The sequence below is a fragment of the Sciurus vulgaris genome (assembly GCF_902686455.1).
Source record: "Sciurus vulgaris genome assembly, contig: HiC_scaffold_629_arrow_ctg1, whole genome shotgun sequence".
NCBI classification, from domain to species: Eukaryota; Metazoa; Chordata; class Mammalia; order Rodentia; family Sciuridae; genus Sciurus; species Sciurus vulgaris.
This window is the reverse complement of record NW_027632956.1, coordinates 4,888,005-4,896,716: the sequence shown is the minus strand read 5'-3', so window position 1 is coordinate 4,896,716 and position 8,712 is coordinate 4,888,005.

The window sequence follows — 8,712 nt, the reverse complement described above, 5'->3', positions numbered from 1 at the left end:
TGGTTTGGGTTTTCGTCCAGGGGAGGACTCTTGTGTGTTGTATCTGTCCTGTGCATATACAAAATGCATATACATCTGCACAGAGAAACTGCCATTATTTGCCAAGCTCTCATCGTAACTGATGCTGGCCCATCCCCCCAAGTCTGGTTAAATATGCTGGACTGGTAGTCAAAGATGGGTAAGATTCATGGGAGCTCATACCAACCTAAGACAGGAAATGAGGGCTAGAGCCTCATTGTCCAATGATGGGTAAGGATGTTGCTCTGCCATGGACAACCTAAGACAGGCACGGTCCCTTTTATAAACAGAAAGGGGGAGTTGTGGTGGGTGAAACCCAGGGCCCAGGGTTATGCCACATGCATCTAAAGATGGTGACTGGCAGAGAGCAAACGGCATCCTTATTATGCCTGGAGAAAGGCAGGAAGTGTTTACAATTGGCTGTATGATAATCAGTTCAGTCGCCTAGCGCGTGGACAGATATACTTTACATGTATGCTTGAGTGAGTGATCGCTTGACTTTTAACAGGATTGGATGGACATATCTGGTTACAATTGCTTATGCATGAGACTGCTTATATATTGAAGGTGTTATTTGAATAAAGTGGAAGCTGCTTCATGAACTTCGGAAGAGTACATGTCTTTTGTCCCGCTGGTCAGGCCAAAAGTACAAGAAGTGGTGCCAGCCGCTTGAAGCAACCCGGGCTAGGAAGCGGCAGTTTTCGGTAGAAAACATTAATATACAATAAAGGATAGCCTATTAGTGAAATGGTGCTGAGGATACTGCATATCCATGTAGTTAAGAAAGAAATCAGAACCTTATCTTACACCATACAAAGCATCATCACAAAGGTACTAAAAATCTAAACATGAAACTGAAATCTATAAAATTGCTAGAAAATATTGGAGCTCCATTTACTAATCTTTCCCCATCCTCCTAAGATGACAAATATGATCTTTACTCTGATTTGATCACCACACAGATACACAGATCAAAATATCATGCTCTACTCCATAAGCAGGTGAAGTTATTTTGTTTCAATCTAAAATAAAAGAAGAAAATAAGCTTCTGTGGAAAATATAAAAAGGAAAAACAGAGGAAAACATTCCCCACAAATGCTTTAGGAATGTTTTCTTGGCTATGACATGAAAAGGACAGAGGGCAAAGCCATAAATAGATGAAAATTCATTAAACCAAAAGCTTCTGCACAGGACAGTGAAGAAAAAACAGAAAAAAGATTCTACTCACTGAATGGGAGAAATTTCTTGAACATTAACTGGGAAAAGTAAAATATCAAAAATACATAAATAATCCCTAGAACTGTATAATAACAACTACCTAATTAAAAATCAGCAAAGGAGCTTGGTAGTTCTTCCTTATAATCCCAGTACCTCAGGAAGCTACAGCAAGAGGATCACAGTTTCATGGACATCCTCAACATCTTAGTAAGACTGTAACCAACCTGTTGAAACTGTTTCTCAAAATATAAATGGTACCAAATAATCATGGAAACAGAAAAAAAAAAAAAACATTTTGGTTGCCATGATACTGGGTTGGGGGGAAGTAAGGTGCTGCTCTTCAATGGATGTGCAATTTCAATTATATAAGACAACGTACTTCTAGACATTTCCTGTACAATTCTTTGCTTATAGTTTACAATACTGTAACATGCACTTATAATTGTTTTTCAGTAAAGATAGACTATTAATGTTCTTAGTACTATGGAATGTGGGGAGGGAAAAAGGGATGAATTTAGAAAGAGGAAGAGGAGGTAGAAAGCAGGCAAAGGAGGACTAGCCCATGGTGTTCCTCCTAAACAGTCAGGATTCCTGCTCAAAGTGGACCTGTTCTTGCTTGAATATTCTGCTACTGCTATCATAAATTTTTATTGATTTTATCTTAGTTGCTATGCTTCATAAGTGAGTTCCAAGAAGACAATGGACCACATGAATGAACATCACATATACATGTAACCACATGTGATGGGTTATGAAAAGTTATATTCCTATAAGACAGCACCCCAAGGAAAATGGAGAGACTGTGTGGCTTGAAAGGAAGGAGGAGAAAATTGGCCAAACCTTAAAATTGTTCCAGTATATTTGTTTCTGAAAAAAAAAATGAATCCTTAGGGAAAGGGCAGACACTGAATACTGGGCCCTAAAACTTGACCTTCCTCCTTGCAACTTAGTCCTAAATGACAATGGACAAGATTTGAGTATTCATTCTTCAGGGTCTGGTTTTAACCTGCCCAACTAGCCCCTGATGGTCAAAACTGCACGTGAAAGGCTTCCATTGATTACAATATCCTCATTATATCCTATAAAACCCAAGTCCTGTAAATAACAGGCATTATTCCCATCTGGAAAATGAGCCCAGACAGTACCCAAGGCCATGAAGGAATAAAGGCTTCTATGAATTCTTTGAAGTTTGCTTACCATCCTTTTGTGCTTACATTTTTGTTTCTTGACCAGGAAACAGATGACAGGCATCAAGTGCCCTTACCCAAGACTCTGAAAATTTTCACCTTCTGCTGAAGTTCAGTTAAATGACTGCTGGGATCTGGGAAGTGACTGGTGATATGTCCAGTACCCCAAAGTATCTCTGAGGTCAGGGAACACCCATTCATGGCTCATGCACTTGTGGTTATTGCAACCTATGCTACATGGACAGTGCAAGGACTTGTATTGAGTGCTTTATTGGTGCTGGAGACATCCTCTTTCTGATCTTCTTCCTTAACCCTCAGTACCTTCTCCCCACACCCTCCTCCTGATATCCCACAGAACTCTGAATCAGAGACCCCTTTGTCATTTGGATGCTGCATCCATTAGCAGACTTTAAATTATCCAGAAATAAAACTCTGACATTCCTTCTCTGTGTAGAAGAAAAGCTAGGCAACCTGCCCTAAAACCCACATCTTTTGTCACATGGAACCTTAGGGGTTCTCCCACCATTATTCTCTGGTATCTAGCAGATAGATGCCTTGCTCTGAGACCCATGCCTTTGGTTCACAGGAACATGGGGGTCTCTTCACCATTAAAACTGGTGTGATAATTCCATCTGTCTGATCTCTATCAGATAGTCCCCCTGTGCTGAGACCCCACTGTTGCTCCCTGTCGAGCAACAAGGTCCGATATATCTCCTCAGGGCCTGCCTGAGGAGAATATGGGGCCTAGCAGGATGATGAGTGTCAGTGGCAATAGAAACCCACCAGAGCTGGGAGGTCTGTCAGCGCACAAAGCACAGCAGGAACTCATTTATTGAGGAAGTTATACAGCTTTTATGTAGGGTGGGGGCTAGGTGGGAACCAATTAGCTTAAAGGTCAGCAAGGCACGGGGAAATCACACAGGGGAGAGTCCCATAGGACTAAATGCAAGCACGAGCTGATCATTTCACAGAACTGCTGCTAACCAATCCGTTACAGTAGGGGGTGGAGATGAGCAGTCCAATCAGGGAGTTGCTGGGTAAGAACACATTTTTCAGTTTCCGGGGGAGAGTGGCAGTACAAAGATGTCCTTGTAAACTGTTGGTGGATCAGGCAGTGCCACGTATTAGGAGGAGGTTGCCATGAGGGTGCAGCCGCCATTAGGGTGCATCCCCTACAATTCCCCCTTTTTGTTTCATTAGCCCCCCTCTGGAGCCAGTTGGAAGGTGGAGCTTCTGTCCTAAGTTTCTCCTCTTTAGAGGTCTTACTCATCTCTGAATACTCCACAGTTCCTCAACAGCTCAGGGGGGAGGGAAATCTCATCAAGAGCCTGTCTTAGGTTGTCCCAGTGCACCTGGGATCTTACCCATCATCAGCTCAAGTGATCTCCGGGGGTTAACCTTGCATTATCATTATATGCCTCCTCATAACCAGTGGCTAGCCATTGGTATTGTACTTGGACATTTATTAATTGTACTGCCTTCAAACATTTCTGTACAAACTGTATGACCTTATTGAAAATGTAGGGGCCAAAGGTAGGTGCTATAAGGGGAAGGAAAAGGGGACCAAGCAAGAGAAGTAAGTAAGGGAGCCAGCCATGTAAGCTCGTCCAGAAGAAACTAGATTGAAGCTCCATACACCGTTTTTTCAGATTTTCTTGCAGTTGCTTGATCTTGTCATGGACAATTCTGGACTGATCAGCATAACAGCAGCATTCCTCCTGAGGAACCAAGAAAAGCCCTCCTTCCCTGGCAGTTAGTATATTTAACCCTCTCCCATGTTGTAGGACTACTGCTGCAAGGGAATCTAATTGTGCCTGGAGGTCTAAGATTGCACTAGATATTTATTGCATATCATCTATTAATTGTTGTGAAGGTTCATTATATAAGGTAAGAGAGGTGCCCAGTCCGGCAATTTTGGATCCCGCTTTAGTAGCTACCTTGTTCTTAACATGTTATTCATAAAGAGGAATCATGCTTATTTGGATATTGTGCATATCCATCCTCTGGGGCCAGTACTCTCACGTATTTTTGCCTTAACATCATTAGTTGGACTGTGCTTACATGGTCCTTGATAAAAGCTATTAACCTATTTAGAATGTAGGGGATGAAGGTTAGGAGTAAGAATAAAATAATAAGTGGCCCCAGTAAGGTAGAAATCAAGGTGGCCAACCAAGGGGAGGAATTAAACCATGATTCAAACCAGCCTTGCTGTGCTTCCCACTCCTTCTTCCGTTTGGCTAGTCCTTCTCTAATTTTAGTCATAGATTTTTTTAATTACTCCTGAATGGTCAACATGAAAGCAACATTCTTCACCTAGGGCCACACACAGTCCTCCTTGCTGTAGGAAAAACAAATTTAATCCCCTCCTGTTTTGCATTACTACTTCAGCTAGGGAAGTAATGGATTCTTGAAGGTGGGAAATGGAGTTTTCTAGCTTCTCAATATCCAGATCAATAGCTGCTCTTAAACCAGAGTAATGTTGGTTCTGAATTATTAAGGAAGCTGTTCCTGTTCTGGCTCCTAAGAGTCCAATACCCAGAATCATACTTAGGGTTAGGGCCATAAGAGGTTCCCTGTTGGTCCTAGGGGGGTTCCCTCTTAGTCATAGATAGATGTCCTCATCTGAATGATATAATAGCCTGGGAACTACCCTAACAAGCACACAGAAGCCTTGGGAGTTACTGATCACTTCTGTATGGGCACATGGTGTGAGTACTATAGAACAGGCCACCAAGTGTCCTGCTGGGGGATCAGATATTGACCTGAGTTGCTCAGTGTCTCATAAAGATTGATGTGACACAGGGATATAGTTTATACAGAGCCCTTGTCAAGTAACTTGTTGTAAAGTCAGGGATTGATTTTTTGATTGCCAGCAACATTTGGTAGAGTTGTGGGAAGAGGTATAGTTTCCTAGAGTTGCTATGCCTTCATAATATGGTGGGGCTGTATCATAACACAGCCAAAAGGATTTAGTTATATTGGGAATAGAGCTGTTTAGGACTAAGTAGGATTGTTCTAGAAGAGCTAATAGGGGGTCCTCGAGGGTCCCCATTGGGAGAGTAGTAGAATTCAGTAGCAAGGTGTTGGCACTAGGAGATGTGGTTGAGAGATGTGTTAGGCTTGGTTTCAGGGTACCAGTTTGTTGAATGGATTGTTTGCTTGAATTAAGTACCTCGTTAGGGCCCAATGCTGTTTTGCTCAGGGGTTTCTGGACCAAGTTAATTGTGAAGATTAGTCCAGGATTATACCTGCTGCAGTAAAGCCCTAGTCCCCAGGTTTTTCCAGTTAGCCTTTTTTCCTGCAGGGATGAACTTTATGACTAATGGTTTGCAGCATTCCCCTGGAATAGCTAATGGGAAGGCAGAATATTCTGATTGGTTTTTGTCATAACATGGCCCACAGTTTACCTTTTTACCTTGCTGGTGGCAATAACCTTGTCCCACTTCTTGCATGTTTTCACCCCTTTCCACTGAGATTAGTTCTCCAGTGATGGGGGGTCCACATGATCCACCCAGTAGATTCACAACCCCATGCTTTACAGTAGGCACTTTCAGACCTACTGTAAGACCTCCGCCTTGGCAATTTGCTTTCTGTCTCTCAAGTGAGCGGGGTAGATGTATAACCCTAGGCTTCTGGTATTGCTGCGACCCCCAGGAGTTAAACACCCATACCCTGGGAAGGGTTCCTGATTAGAAGGATCCCATGTATTCCCCACAAGGTCACACAAGTACACAAGGAGGTCAGGGAACCAAGTTCCTAGAGGGGTTAAATTTGAGAAGGTGACATTGGCTATTTTGCTGGTTTCTGCGTTGATGGCCATCCAGGTTTGGTTTCATGGGAGGTGGGGTTTTCCTTGAACTAATATAGTACTTACAGTTAGGAAGCAAAGGGTTACTAAAGGTCCCATGGTAAGTTGAGGGATTTAGGATTTAGTATCATTTTGATACTTATGGTACAGCTCCAGGTGCTCCAAGAAAGCTTGTATGATGATGGCACTAATGAACACTAACAGAGAGATGATGAGCAGTCCAGTGATGATGAGGCAAAGAGTCCACCAAGTTTTTTGCATACCTGTCAAAGACAAGAGAATACCATCCCTCAAGAGGCGGAGCTCCCTGGGTCAGTATTATCATTTTGTGAGGGGAGGGCATCATTTGGAGGGGGGTGATATTTAATGTTCTTTGCAGGGACCCAAATGGGCTTGTCCTCATCAATAGAAAATACATTCCGAATCCCCTTCCAACAGTTATGAGAGGGTCAGGACCTCTCCAGGCCCCTGTGAGAGGGTCTTTCCATTGGACTTTGATGTGATATCTTACCATGGTTGCCCAATGCTTTTGGAAATGGGAGAGATGATCATTTTTGGAAAAATCTAAAATATTTAGAGTACATAGTGCCATCCTTAATTCATCATGGGGAGATGATACTCCCCCTTTTTGTTTTAATAGCTGGGTCTTTAGGGTTCTGTTTTGTCATTCGACAATTGCTTGACCAGTGGGATTGTAGGGTATGCCCGTATTATGCTGGATGCTCCAGCATTCTACAAATGTGGAGAATGATTTACTGGCAATGCAAGGGCCATTGTCAGTTTTGAGTTGTTTAGGTAGGCCGAGGACTGCAAAACATTGTAGTAAATGATTGATAGCATGTTTTGCTTTTCTCTGGCGTGGGCTGTGGCCCAGCAGGCATGTGAGAAAGTATCAATGGTTACAAAGACGTATTTTAGCTTTCCAAAAGGAGCATAATGGGTGACATGTTTGCCACTGATGGTTAGGTGTTAACCCACGGGGATTGACTCCAGCTTCTTGTAAAGGAGGTACTTGTAGAAAAGGCTAACAAGATTTACAGGTCCAGGTGATTCATTTTAGCTCCTTAATAGGGACCTGGGGATACCTGTGGTGTAAGTCCCGCCAATTAACATGAGTAAGCTCATGAAAGGATGTAGCCTCCTCTTGGAAAGAATAGCTTTACAGAGAAGATGCTAAGGAGTCAGCAATTGTATTGCCCTGAGATAAAATACCTGGGAGGCATTGGTGCTCCCAGAGGTGCTGCAGGAATATAGGTTTAGTCATCAACTTTAAAAGTTTTCTTGCCTGAAGCATTAAAGGGGTGATGGGATTATCATCAAGCTTAATGTATGACTAGGGGAAGTTAGGGGCAGATTGGCAGCATAGAGGCTATCAGTGAACAGGTTGAAAGGCTCTTGTATTTCACTTAAGGCTAGATCAATGGCATAGAGCTCTTTGAATTGTGCTGAACCTTGGATGTCATGGATTAATGTCTTGGGGGTTTCGTCACCCTGCATAAAAGGTGGAAAAAAAACTATTGCTGCTCCTCTTGTTCCCCCATCTAAGAACACTGTGAGAAAGGAAGGATTAGCCTCAGCTAAAAACAATCTTGGTGGGAAAAGTAACAAAGTTTACATACACCCTATTGATAACAGGTCCTATAATAGAATATTAAATGATAGAAATAAGTCCTCAATAAAATTTACTGTTTATAATTACCATTACAGACAAGTTTAGTTTGGAGAATAACAGCTTGATAAATTCCCTGCTTTAAAACTTGTATACCTGGAAAATATGAACACATTTAATATACAAAGAGTGACCATTTCACAATTACCTGACACTTTTATATTACCCAATTTAGTTTTTAAACCTCAATTTTCAAGACTAATTGTCCTAAAGAATGAAACTTAACAGATATAATGTTAAGAGTTTATTAATATCTGTAAGAAATCCTTGTCAATTTAACATATAAATTAAACTTCAGTTTATATCAGTATAGTACTATTTGACTTTAAGAAAAACCTTAAACAGCTTTAACTGATTGTCTTACATACTTGTAACCAACTTAGTTACATGCAAACTTGTTGACATTTGCCCTTTACTTGCAGACTTTCTTAGACTTACTTAGACCCTCATATATTTCATTATCTAACACTTTCTTATCCAGAAAGATTTTGTTCTTCACTAAATATAGTTCCATTTTCAGAGCCTTTTATTTTCTCTTTCCTATGTGTTGACCTCTTTTTGTTCACATTCTGAAACAACTCTTATGGAATTTCTGAATTTAGATAAATTACTCCATTTTAACAAGATAAAATACTTTGTTGTTTATAGTACTCTAACTGAAACACAGTTGAAACCTTTAGAACCCTTTATATATAGAATTGTACCTGTTAGGACATAACTCTTAGTAACCTTGTTTTTAGTCAAGGTATTAGACAAGTGTCCTGAACAGTATTTGCCACCTTTTTCTTGTTGAAGAAAAGTCCTAGAAATAA